This window comes from Macaca nemestrina, chromosome 16, assembly GCF_043159975.1.
Source record: "Macaca nemestrina isolate mMacNem1 chromosome 16, mMacNem.hap1, whole genome shotgun sequence".
NCBI lineage: Eukaryota > Metazoa > Chordata > Mammalia > Primates > Cercopithecidae > Macaca > Macaca nemestrina.
In genome coordinates this window covers 75,734,389-75,748,912 of record NC_092140.1, presented here as the reverse complement: position 1 = coordinate 75,748,912, position 14,524 = coordinate 75,734,389, and positions in this window count along the sequence as shown.

The window sequence follows — 14,524 nt, the reverse complement described above, 5'->3', positions numbered from 1 at the left end:
AAAAGAAAGCACTGGAAATAAGAAGAGAAGCCCCTGGCTTGTACAATGTCCTACCAGTGTCCCCCACTGACAAAGCCTAGCATCCTATCATCTGGCAAATTAGAAAAGTGTACAGGGTCCAGCTACAGTATCATAAAACAGAGCTGAGAGGCAGTTAATCAATAAACACATACATATATATGTAACATGTATATTACATGTATTACATGTTTATGGTTTATTCCAAGAACAAAAGGTTGACTCGACATTAGACAATGGAATGCACCATTGTAATTACATTACAATTAATTGTAATGTACATTACAAATACATGACAAAAAATACATTACAAAAAATTGTAATGTATATTACAGTTTTTATTTAATATGCTGATAAAGTTAACTCTGGTTAAGCCAAAGTTGAAAGCTTTAAATTTAATTTACATTTGTATATGTGTGTATTTGGAGACATGGATATATAAAGATGTATTAAAATTATATTTAATTTTCTAAAGTAAACTTCTGAATAGGTCAGAAAAAGAGAAATCTTTGAGTATATTTTCTTTGGGCATCACCATTGTAACTCACTTTAGCAAAAGTCCCTTATTTATCAAAAAAGCTCAAAGTTTTTAATAACTGTGTCTTATTGCTGTACCCCTTCAAAATAGTACCTGTGACTATTTCTTGCCTTTAAATAACTATAACTTATATTCATATCTGACAGCTCTTGATGCCTATATTATAAACTATCTTTTGTTTTTTTTAGAATAGCTACCATGTAATTCAAAGATTTGCTCCATCCCCTTACAAAAGAATGAATCATAGAAATACTGAGATTTGCTGACTCTCTTTTCGGACTCAGCCCGCCTGCACCCAGGTGATTAAAAAGCTTTATTGCTCACACAAAGCCTGTTTGGTGGTCTCTTCATACGGACACGCATGACATTTTGCTGCTGTGACTCAGATCGGGGGACCTCCCTTGGGAGATCAATCCCCTGTCCTTCTGCTCTTTGCTCCATGAGAAAGATCCACCTACGACCTCGGGTCCTCAGACCCACCAGCCCAAGGAACATCTCGCAAACATCTCACCAATTTTAAATTGGGTGAGCGGCCTGTTTTTACTCTCGTCAACCTCCCTCTCTCACTATCCCTCAACCTCTTTCTCCTCAAGAACTTAAAACCTCTTCAACTCACACCTGACCTAAAACCTAAATGCTTTATTTTCTTCTACAATGGCACTTGACCCCAATACAAACTCAACAGTAGTTCCAAATAGCCAGAAAACGGCACTTTCAATTTTTCCATCCTACAAGATCTAAATAATAATTGTCGTAAAACGGGCAAACGGTCTGAGGTGCCTGACGTCCAAGCATTCTTTTACACATCGGTCCCTCCCTAGTCTCTGTTCCCAATGCAACTCGTCCCAAATCTTCCTTCTTTCCCTCCTGCCTGTCCCCTCAGTCCCAACCCCAAGCGTCGCTGAGTCTTTCTAATCTTCCTTTTCTACAGACCCATCTGAACTTTCCCCTCCTCACCAGGCTGAGCTAGGTCCCAACTTTTCCTCAGACTCCGCTCCCCTACCCTGTAATCCTTTTATCACCTCCCCTCCTCACACCCGGTCTGGCTTACAGTTTCGTTCCTCGACTAGCCCTCCCCCACCTGCCCAGCAATTTCCTCTTTAAAAAGTGGCTAGAGAGCTAAAGGCATAGTCAAGGTTAATGCTCCTTTTTCTTTATCCAACCTCTCCCAAATCAGTTAGTGTTAGGCTTTTTCATCAAATATGAAAAACCCAGCCCAGTTCATGGCCCGTTTAGCAGCAACCCTGAGATACTTTATAGCCGTAGACCCTGAAAGGTCAGAAGGCCGTCTTATTCTCAATATGCATTGTATTTTATTACCCAATCTGCTCCCGACATTTAATAAAAGCTCCAACAATTAAATTCCGGCCCTCAAACCCCACAACAGGACTTAATGAACCTCACCTTCAAGGTGTACAATAATAGAGTAGAGGCAGCCAAGTAGCAACTTATTTCTAAGTTGCAATTCCTTGCCTCCACTGTGAGACGAACCCCAGCCACATCTCCAGCACACAAGAACTTCCAAATGCCCGAACCACAGCTGCCAGGGGTTCCTCCAGAACCTCCTCCCCCAGGAGCTTGCTACAAGTGCCAGAAATCTGGCCACTGGGCCAAGGAATGCCCGCAGCCCGGGATTCTTCCTAAGCCATGTCCCATCTGTGCAGGACCCCACTGGAAACTGGACTGTCCAACTCGCCCACTCCCAGAACCCCTGGAGCTCTGGTCTAAGGCTCTCTGACTCCTTCCCAGACCTTCTCGGCTTAGCGGCTGAAGACTGACACTACCCCATTGCCTCAGAAGCTTCCCAGGCCATCACAGACGCTTTGGGTAACTCTTACAGTGGAGGGTAAGTCCGTCCCCTTCTTAATCAATACTGAGGCTACCCACTCCACATTACCTTCTTTTCAAGGGCCTGTTTCCCTTGCCGCCATAACTGTTGTAGGTCTTGACAGCCAGGCTTCTAAACCTCTTAAAACTCCCCAACTCTGGTGCCAATTTGGATGACATTCTTTTATACACTCCTTTTTAATTATCCCCACCTGCCCAGCTCCCTTATTAGGTCGAGACATTTTAACTAAATTATCTGCTTCCCTGACTATTCCTAGGCTACAGCCGCACCTCATTGCCACCTTTTCCTCAGTTCAAAGCCTCCTTTGCATCTTCTTTTGATATTCCCCCACCTTAACCCACAAGTATGGGACATCTCTACTCCCTACCATCCCATTAAAACCTAATCACCCTTACCCCAATCAATGCCAATATCCCATCCCACAGCACGCTTTAAAAGGATTAAAGCCTGTTATCACTCGCCTGCTACAGCATGGCCTTTTAAAGCCTGTAAACTCCCCTGACAATTCCCCCATTTTTACCTGTCCTAAAACCAGACAAGGCTTACAGGTTAGTTCAATATCTGCACCTTATCAACCAAATTGTTTGCCTATCCACCCTGTGGTGCCAAACCCATATCCTCTCCTATCCTCAATACCTCCCTCCACAACCCGTTATTCTGTTCTGGATCTCAAACATACTTTCTTTACTATTCCTTTGCACCCTTCATCCCAGCCTCTCTTCGCTTTCACTTAGACTGACCCTGACACCCATCAGGCTCAGCAAATTACCTGGGCTCTACTGCCGCAGGGCTTCACAGACAGCCCCCATTATTTCAATCAAGCCCAAATTTTCTCCCCATCTGTTATCTATCTCGGCATAATTCTCATAAAAATACATGTGCTCTCCCTGCTGATCGTGTCCGGCTAATCTCCCAAACCCCAATCCCTTCTACAAAACAACAACTCCTTTCCTTCCTCGGCATGGTTAGTGCGGTCAGAATTCTTACACAAAAGCCAGGACTGCATCCTGTAGCCTTTCTGTCCGAACAACTTGACCTTACTCTTTTAGCCTAGCCCTCCTGTCTGCGTGCAGCAGCTGCCACTGCTTTAATACTGTTAGAGGCCCTAAAAATCGCAAATTATGCTCAACTCTCTACAGTTCTCATAACTTCCAAAATCTATATTCTTCCCCCAACCATCACTCAAGACAACGCTTATGCTGATAAGTTAGCGAAAAAAGCAGCTAGCGTTCCAACTTCTATCCCTCAACTTCTATCCCTCACGGCAGTTTTCCTCCTTCACATCGGCCACTCCCACCTACTCCCCCGCTGAAACTTTCACCTATCAATCTCTTCCCACACAAGGCAAATGGTTCTTCGACCAAGGAAAATATCTCCTTCCAGCCTCATAGGCCCATTCTATTCTGTCATCGTTTCATAACCTCTTCCATCTAGGTTACAGGCCGCTAGCCCACCTCTTAGAACCTCTCATTTCCTTTCCATCATGGAAATCTATCCTCAAGATCACTTCTCAGTGTTCCATCTGCTATTCTACTATTCCTCAGGAATTTCTCAGGCCCCCTCCCTTCCCTACACATCAAACTCGAGGTTTTTGCCCCCACCCAGGATGGGCAAATTGACTTTACTCACATGCCTCCAGTCAGGAAACTAAAATACCTCTTGGTCTGGGTAGACACTTTCACTGGATAAGCAGAGGCCTTTCCCACAAGGTCTGAGAAGGCCACCATGGTCTTTTCTTCCCTGCTATCAGACATAATTCCTCGGTTTGGCCTTCCCACCTCTATACAGTCTGATAATGGACCAGCCTTTACCAGTCAAATCACCCAAGCAGTTTCTCAGGCTCTTGGTATTCAGTGAAATTTTTATATCCTTTACCATCCTCAATCTTCAGGAAAGGTAGAACGGACTAATGGTCTTTTAAAAACACACCTCACCAAGCTCAGTCACCAACTTAAAAAGGATTGGACAATACTTTTACCACTTTCCCTTCTCAGAATTCGGGCCTGTCCTCAGAATGCTACAGGTTCCAGCCCATTTGAGCTCCTGTATGGACGCTCCTTTTTATTAGGTCCCAGTCTCATTCCAGACACCAGACCAACTTGGACTGCACCCCAAAAAACTTGTCATCCCTACTATCTTCTGTCTAGTCATACTCCTATTCACCATTCTCAACTACTCATAAATGCCCTGCTCATGTTTACACTGCCGGTTTACACTGTTTCTCCAAGCCATCACAGCTGATATCTCCTGGTGCTATCCCAAACCACCACTCTAAATTCCCTCTTAAAGTAAATAAATAATCTTTGCTGGCAGGGCTATGCTGAACCTCCTTGGGCACTCTCTAATTAGATGTCCTAGGTCCTCCCAATTCTTAGTCCTTTAATACCTGTTTTTTCTCCTTCTTTTATTTGGACCTTGTATCTTCCATTTAGTTTCTCAATTCATCCAAAACCATATCCAGGCCATCACCAATCATTCTATACGACAAATGTTTCTTCTAACAACCCCACAATATCACCCCTTACCACAAGATCTCCCTTCAGCTTAATCTCTCCCACTCTAGGTTCCCACACCACCCCTAATCCCGCTTGAAGCAGCCCTGAGAAACATCGCCCATTCTCTCTCCATGCCACCCCCCAAAAATGTTTACCGCCCCAGCACTTCACCACTATTTTGTTTTATTTTTCTTATTAATATAAGAAGGCAGGAATATCAGGCCTCTGAGCCCAAACCAAGCCATCGCATCCCCTGTGACTTGCATGTATACGCCCAGATGGCCTGAAGTAACTGAAGAATCACAAAAGAAGTGCAAATGCCCTGCCCCGCCTTAACTGATGACATGCCACCACAAAAGAAGTGAAAATGGCCGGTCCTTGCCTTAAGTGATGACATTACCTTGTGAAAGTCCTTTTCCTGGCTTATCCTGGCTCAAAAACTCTCCCACTGAGCACCTTGTGACCCCCACTCCTGCCCACCAGAGAACAACCCCCCTTTGACTGTAATTTTCCTTTACCTACCCAAATCCTATAAAACAGGCCCACCCTTATCTCCCCTTCGCTGACTCTCTTTCGGACTCAGCCCGCCTGCACCCAGGTGATTGAAAAGCTTTATTGCTCACAAAAAAAAAAAAAAAGAAATACTGAGATTTGCTTTACATTCTCCAAATTTTAGATAATGCCTAACTTTAGATAAATGTGTTTCAGTGACTATGAAATTCTTTTTTCGAGTTAAAGTAATACACTCTTGCTCAATCACAATTATTGGTACAATAACAGTCTAAAAATTGAGAGAAGACCTTTTTAGTAAATCATTCAGAAACAGTTGGACATCCGTAGGGAAAAAAATTAACTTGTCCCCACTTCACAAACATATACAAAAATCAATTTTATATCTAAATATGAAAATTAAACTATAGAACTCTAGTAGATAATACTAGATAATTTTTCCATGATCTCAGACATGTCAAGGAAAAAAATGGGTAAATTGGAGTACATTGAAATTACAAGCTTCAGTTCATAGAAGACACCATGAAGAGAATGAAAAAGGAAGCTATAGAATAGGAGAAGAAATTAACAATAAAAATAATTGACATAGGGCTTATTTACAGGCTAAAGAACTTCCACAAAGCAGTGAGAAAAAACAACCCAATAGAAGAAGGGCAAATGACTTAAACAGGTACTTCACAATATGGGAAATGCAAATACTAAATAAATATATATATGTAAAGCGTACAACCTTATTAATAATCAGGTAAATGCAAATCAGGCATTAGATTCTCATAAGGCGCACGTAACCTAGATCCCTCACAAATTAATTAATGCAAATTAATGCAAATTAAAACAACACCAAAGGCCTGGCACACTGGCTCACACCTGTAATCCCAGCACTTTGGGAGGCCAAGATGGGTGGATCACAAGGTCAGGAGATCGAGACCATCCTGGCTAACACCGTGAAACCCTGTCTCTACTAAAAATACAAAAATGTAGCCAGGCATGGCAGTGTGCGCTTGTAGTCCCAGCTGCTGGGGAGGCTGAGGCAGGAGAATGGTGTGAACCCAGGAGGTGGAACTTGCAGTGAGCCAAGATCGTGCCACTGCACTCCAGCCTGGGTGACAGAGCGAGACACCATCTCAAAAAAAAAAAAAAAAAAAAAAAACCACACCAAAATATTACTATATAAGCACCAGAACACATAAAATGTAAAAGACTGACAATAACAACTGTTGGCAAAGATGTGAAACAACAGGATCTTTCATACATGGCTAGTGGGAATGTAGCCTGGACAGCCACTTTCAAAAATAGTTTCAGATTAGCTACGAAAGTTGAAAATACCCATATCACAGCCAGAAAGGTATATATCCTGATACAAACATACATGCATACATATATACACATACACACACACACACACACATATCCAAATGTTATGTGTCCAAGAGTAATGTATATACCAATAGATATATAAAAGAATGTTCAGAGTAGCACTATTAGAAGCAGCTAAAAAATGGGGACAACCCCCAAATCCTCAATATGCACCTGTTTGAAATAATTTTGATCTATTCATGCAATTTTATATTGCACAAACGTAACATTGAATACAAGAAGTCAAACATAAAATACATACTATACGACGTCATTTTCTTACAGCTCAAAAAAACGGGCAACAGCAAACTTTATGCATAGGTGTAAAAAAAATAAAAAGAAAAGCGAGAAAGTGATTATTCTAAAAGTTAGGAGGGTGGTTACCCTTGGGGAACATGGTAGACTTTCTGAGGAGGTGAATGCTTGTGTTTGACCTGGTAAGTACTCACACTTAGACCACGAGTTGCTACATTTCTGTTTACACTTTTCTGAATGTACCCTCTATTTCACGACACAAATGGATTGTGTTGGGTGTGGTGACTTAATGCCTATAATCTCAGCACTTTGGGAGGCTGAGGCGGGCGGATCACCTGAGGTTGGGAGTTTGAGACCAGCCTGACTAACATGGAAAACCCCGTATCTACTAAAAAATATATATATACACAAAAATTAGCCAGGCGTGGTGGCACATGACTGTAATCCCAGGTACTGTGGAGGCTGAGGCAGGAGAATCACTTGAACCCAGGAGGCAGAGGTTGTGGTGAGCCAAGATTGCGCCATTGCACTCCAACCTGGGCAACAAGAGTGAAACTCCGTCTCAAAAAAAAAAAAGAAAAAAAAAAGTCAAAGTTCAAAGTCCTTTTAAAAAGTCTTGTGTATATTATCTAACTTCTCTGAACTTCAGTTTCACCATCATCTTTAAAATAATATCTGTGGTATTATATACAATAATATAATATCTGTGGTATTGTAAGAGCTAAAGATTCAGAATATCATGATACGTCAATACAAAGTTTCTTTGTTTCCCCCCAACATCCAAACAGCCGACTCTCCCACATGAGCAGTAGGGGCAGATTTCTTGAGGGGTTCACAGGAGCAAAAGATTTTGGGCACCATCTTTCCCCTACTTGCCTGGGCCCTGGTGACCATTGGTTGAAGGGAAGAATATTTTTTCTCTCTCTCTCAAGTAGAGACCTATGCCCACCTCTACTCCTGTTCTCTGAGGCCCTCAGGCATGTGGAGCTAGTTAGTGGCAGACTGAGAGAGTGTAGGAGAAGAAAACAAACAGAACAAATGCCCAAACCCAAAGTTCTTGAAACAAAGGAATGTTTCAGACAGAAAACATGGTAGACAGTGTGAGATGGAGCAGACAAGTCTCAGGCAGACTGCAAGAGCCAATTTACTCCCACGTGAAGAAGCAACAAGTGAAGGAAGGGTCAGCAGGAGCATAGGAATGTTACTTACCCAGTGCACTGTTGTGTCTGGAGTTGGTTCCTTCCAGTGGGTTCATGGTCTCACTGACTTCAAGAATGAAGCCGCTGACCTTTGCAGTGAGTGTTACAGCTCTTAAAGGTGGTATGGACCCAAAAAGCAAGATTTATTGTGAAGAGCAAAAGAACAAAGCTTCCACAGCATGGAAGGGAATCCGAGTGGGTTGCTACTGCTGGCTAGGGTGGCCAGCTTTTATTCCCATATTTGTCCCCGCCCATGTCCTGCTGATTGGTCCATTTTACAGAGCTCTGATTGGTCCATTTTACAAACCTCTAGCTAGCTACAGAGCGCTGATTGGTGCATTTTACAAAACTTTTGCTAGCCACAGAGTGCTGATTGGTGTGTTTTTACAGAGGCTGATTGGTGCATTTTACAATCCTCTTCTAAGACAGAAGAGTTCTCCAAGTCCCCACTCGACCCAGGAAGTCCAGCTGGCTTTACCTCTCAATCCCCGCTCTAAACAGTACACCCTAACTGCTCTTTGGAACTGGGCAATGACCACTCTAGTTACTTCCTGCTGGATAGGGGTGAAGAAGGGGCCCTGCAGTGGTAGTGTCCTCCAGAGAGGAACTCTCTAGGCCAGCCAGAGGACCAGAGGGTTGATTAAAGGGTCCTCGGTAGAAGTTGAGTGTTGAGCTCATTTGGGGTTCCATTTGTAAGACCATCTGTAGCTTGATGGCCTTGATCCTGGAGGAAACAAATTTGACAAGGAGCTTAAAAATTCAGATCCCAAAGGTGAGTATTGGCAAGATGGCTGTCACGGGACCTATAAAGGGGAAAAGCCATGTCGTCCAGCTCCAGAGGTTGGTATAAGAGTTTGAAAGGCATTGTCAGATTTCAGAAACCTTTTCCCATAAACGTCGGGTAGCATTTCGTACTATCCCTGACTGGTTAGTGTAAAAATAACACTCTTCCCCTAAGAAGGTGCAAAGTCCTGCTTTTTCAGCAGTGAGGAGGTCTAGGCCTCAGAGGTTTTGGAGAGTCACTGCTGCCAAAGAGTCTATTTGGGACTGTAGAGTAAGGATAGATTTTGTTATTTCTTGCAAACTGTCTGAGAAATTATTTGACAGTGTGTGGTAGTAGGATAATGAAGTAGATAAACCTACTATTCCGGTTCCTGTAGCAGTGGCCATTCCTAAACCTATAAGAAGAGGTATTAGTTGTATGGTCCTGAGCTGACTGGACTTGAGCTTTGAGGGGCACTGATAGGATCTGATTTCCATAAGATTAGAAGTTAGGATAATACATGTTACACTGTTAACTTTTAGCAAACTTTACTTTTGTTGAAAACCTTGTAAGTTTGGGATTTCAATTATTCTTTGCTCTTAATAAGACCTCGTTCAGTCCATATTAACTTAGAATTGGTAGAGATAGCTCCTTCCTGATTCTGTAAGTACTTTAAGGTTTAGCTAAGTGCAAACAGCTAGCAAGTTTGAGCAGACAAATTATTAGGCAATTTTCCTAACTCTGCTTCTGCAAGAGTTTGCTTATCACTTACTGAATACCCATTTTGTCTTTTTCCCTTAACCACCCAGGAGGAGCCATCTATAGTTCTGTCCTGAAGGGAATTCCTCCTAGGTCTGGTTGGACCTTTGTATGGTAATTAAGATTTAGATCCCCTGTTAGGAAACCTGCTGGGTTAAGGATTTTTGATAGGAAGTTGACGGGTTGCCAGTGGCCTCAGTGCTGGCTGCACCCTTGTTTACACTGACAACAAGGTGGTATTGGAGTGTTGCAGGGTCACACGGAGAAGACCTTCAATTATCAATTATAGGTTTTAAATTTACCCTGGATTTTAAAGAAATAGGGTACATTGTTTTTTCTTTACTACTTTTACCTCTCTCTCTCTTTCTCTCTTTCCTTCTCTCTTTGACTTTCTCTTTCTCTCTCTGACTGTCTCTCTGTCTCTTCCTCTCTATCCTTCTCTCTGACTTTCTGTCTGTGTGACTCAGACAGAGGTTCTTGGTTCTCACCTCTGCCTCCACCAGAAGCCCCACCTGTAACAGGTAGGAGCAAAGGTTTACCCTCCCACCCCCAGAGGACCAACCTAAGAGAGAGGTACAAATGAACTCCAGTTCTATTATGGGTTAAGGGATCTCGTAGTAGAAACTAACTACTGTGTTTAACATGATTTATAAGGAAAATACTTTCCAACCTCCAAACATGCAGGACTAATTTGTAAATTCCTCTATGCACTTATTTATTTAAAATTAATATAATTTATGATTATGCCTTCTGAAAATATCTGGAGCTCTTAACTAAAACCCAAGTAAAGAGGTAAAGCATACTCATTAAAAACAACCAGAAAAACAATAATTTTAAGAGACTGTAGTAAAGGTTATCAGGCAACTAGGAAAAATTGATTACTGTCGTTGAGGACAAGATCTACTACCAAGACTCCTGGCAGTTCAGTGTGGTGAAACAAATGTCCTCTATGGTTTCCCTACAGGACGGTGACCCAAGGACTGACTGGGAAGAGGGAGCTTGCTGCTAAAGAATCCAGGGCATATGCAGGTGCTTTAACATCGCTGGGCCTGTTTCTCTCCTCTGTAAAAATGACGGGATTCACCAGATGACATTTAAGGTCATTTTTAGTTCTAGAAAGTTGTGATTCATTCTTGATTCATTGGTCAATATTTTTAAATGTCCCAGTTCATTCTGAGAAGCAATTTATTTTTCCTGGTATTAATTTGTAGGGGAAATGTGTCACAAGAGTTCTTGATATCAGGTGCACTGAATCACCCAACTAACAATGTGCTCACTAGTTTTGCAAAGAATACAGAATTGCACATTTAGAAAGATTTTCTTGTATCTTCCCTTTTAAAACTTGAGGACAAAAAATATAGATGAGCTCAGTGCTTCCTAAAGTTTGTTCCATTGGTACTGCGAGACACAATTTGAAAATTTTAGATGAAAATAAGGAGCAAAGTTCACAATGAGTATTAGCTTATCAAGGTGCATAAAGATAGGTAGGAAAGACTTTTTTAAACCCAAGGTTTCTCAAAACTTCATTTGCATTAAACCAATTTAATACCTAATATAGCTCACATTCTGAAGAACTCACTTTAGAAAATGTTAACGTTCCATTTCTCTTTACTTGCTTCCAGCAAAAATGTTCAAGAGATTTGACCAGGAATGTTGCCTCAAGCTCTTCCTCTCCCACTCCAATGGAGCTTTCGGTTTTTCCACTCTGGTGAAATGACTCTGAATAATGTCAATGAAAACCCTCATGCTCTCAATCCCATAGGCTCGTGCCTATACCACCTTCCACAGCCCACTAGCTGAATTCAACTGATGGCTGCTCCTACATTCTAGAAGCAGTCTCTTCTCTTGGCATTTGTCTGGCTGTACTTTGTTTCCTCTTCCATCACTGCCCTCCTTCCCAGCCTCCTCTTTGAAGTCTGTTTGGCCAGACTTCAAAGTAGGGCTGTTCCTCCGTGTGCCGGGTCTTCTAATTTCTGCCTTATCTATCTACACCTTTCCTCTGGGTCATCTTTTCCTTCCCTGCAATGTTAAATGCCATATTTGTGCTTACAGCTCCACAATTTGGTCTCCAGCCCAACCCTCTTTGTCATATTTTGTTCCCCCTTTCTCACTATGCCCCTAGAAGACGCATTACAGTTTTCTGTGTTGGGGCTTCAGATGCTGTCTCCTGTTCCTGAGACACTCAGCTTGTGGCTTTTCCTGTCTCTTCTTTTGTCATCTTAAATGTCACTTTTTCAGAAAGGCTTTATCTCTGAGTTTTCCTTATCTAACATAAGCACTCTGCCAATCATTCTCCATCACATATCCTATTTGTTTTCTTTTTAACATTTGTTCAAGCTATCAATGCTTTGTTTATTTGTGACTTTTTTGATTACTTGTCGAACAGGTTCCAAGAGTGCTGAACTATGTCTGTTTTCCCAAGTGCCTAGCACACTGCCAGATGCATTGTAGGTCCCTGATAAATTTTTGTTGAATAACTAAATGAATATGGTTCTTCTGATTTCTTAAGCTAACAGAGTCCTCCTCATGCTGTTTTCTGGTGATCTAGGTATACAGCCTAAAACAGAGCGCTTAGATATCTCTCCAAAGTATCAAAGCTTCAAGGGAGGTGATATAGTTTGGATACTTGTCCCGTCCAAACCTCATGTGGAAAATCGATCCTCAGTGTTGGAGATAGGGCCTAGTAGGAGGCATTTGGGTCATGGGGGTGGATACCTCATGAATGACTTGGTGCCTTTTTTGCTGCAGTAATGAGTGACTTCTCACTCTACTACTTACAGTGAGAGCTGGTTGTTTAAAAAAGAGCCTCTAGGCCAGGCGTGGTGGCTCACGCCTGTAATCCCAGGACTTTGGTAGGCCGAGGTGGGTGGATCATGAGGTCAGGAGTTCAAGACCAGCCTGGCCAATATGGCGAAACCCTGTCTCTACTAAAAATACAAAAATTAGCAGGGCATGGTGGCAGGTGTCTGTAATCCCAGCTACTCAGGAGGCTGAGGCAGGAGAATTGCTTGAACCTGGGAGGTGGAGGTTGCAGTGAGCCAAGATCGTGCCATTGCACTCCAGCCTGGGTGACAAGAGCAAGACTCCGTCTCAGGGAAAAAAAACAAAAAACAAAAAACAAAAACCTGCCTCCCCCTCTCTCTTTAGCTCCCTCTCTCACCATGTGCCATGCTTCTTGTACAGCCTGCAAAACCATGAGCAAAATACACCTCTTTTCTTTACAAATTACCCAGCCTCAGGTATTTCTTTATAGCAATGCAAAACAGACTAACACAAAAGGTTTGAGGAAGAGGTGGATGACAGACAATTCCTGGTCTACTTCTATGAAGAGTTCCCTAAATGCCAATTCTGGGACATTATATTTTCCTAAGATGGCCACAAACATGCCTCCCAGCCCACATAATCTTCTTTAAAATATGACTTTGACATTCCTCCTGTTGATTGGTAGGGTCTATATTCCTATATGGAATCTAGGCAAGTTTATAACTTTAGCAGAAATGATACTGTGTCTTTCAATTTCCCTTGAGCTTGAGCAAAGAAACAAACAAACAAGAAACAAGGCTACATCATAAAAGGCAATACAGCCTCCACCTGGTCCTCTAGGGATGCTTTCTCTTGAAACCTAGCTACCACCCCAGGAGAATGTCCAAGCTGCTACATGCAGAGGCCATGTTTAGGTGTTCTGGACAATAGCCTCAGCTGTGGTTACAGATGAAAGCCAGTATCAATACCAGATATGTGAGTGAGGAAACCTTCTAGATGATCCCAGTCCCCCAGTTAGCAAGTAACCCCAGCCTTTGAGTGTCCTGGTTGGAGACTCTAACATGTAGCAGAAATAAGCCATCCTTAGACGTCCACTGTCCAAATTCCTGACCCACAAAATCCATGAGCATAAGACAGTTTTTGGGGGCCATTTTGTTTTGGGGTTTGTTGCAGCAGTAAATACCAATATACTTTGTTATTAGTTATAGAAAAATGTCTAACCTCCCAATATCAACTGGACAGCATTGAAAATTTGCAAGCAGGGACTGTGTTTGGAGAGATGAACAGTTCTTTCAGATCTATATAAAAGTAACGTGCAGTGGTGCACTAGAGATAGCCCAGACTGGCATGTGAGAGCCAGTTGTGTGCAACTCTCCCCAGCTGGTCATGGTGGGAGTATTTACACCTTGAAAACTGGCATTCAGGGCTTTATTTTTTTCCCAGTGAATTGGTTTACCAGCATACCACTGGAAATTGCAGCTTCACTTCTTGATCTATTATTGAATTTCTGCCTTACTGCGAAACAAAACAAAAAGAAAAAATATTGGCTTTGTTGCCAGTTTTTCCACTAAGGCTGCTTTAAGGCTGGTCTGTGGTGTTCCAAGAGCTGCTCATGAGCCTAAGACTTGTAGGTTGGCTTCCTGTGTTCTAGTGTTCTCTGTAAGTGCTTCCACATGGGCTGTCCCATCCCTGCAGCATCCTTGACATACAGTGATAGGCAGAGGTAGAGCAGGCTCGAATGTTCTGGAATGGGCCAAATGGCCCCATGATTCCCTAGAAACGAGGGATTTTCCTCACTTCACATAGTATGTGTCCATGAAAAGCTCTCCTGCTGGCCACAGCTAGGCTACCAAAGGCTTGGCCAGCAGGCTCAGCACAACTGCAGTTTTAGATGGTGAGGCACAGCAGGCAACTTCCATACTCCTCTCTGTTGTGGCTGAGGACCACATATGGGACTGAGATGTGCACAAAAAAATGAATCAGGCCTGCAGGGCACAGTAGCTCAAGCCTGTAATCCCA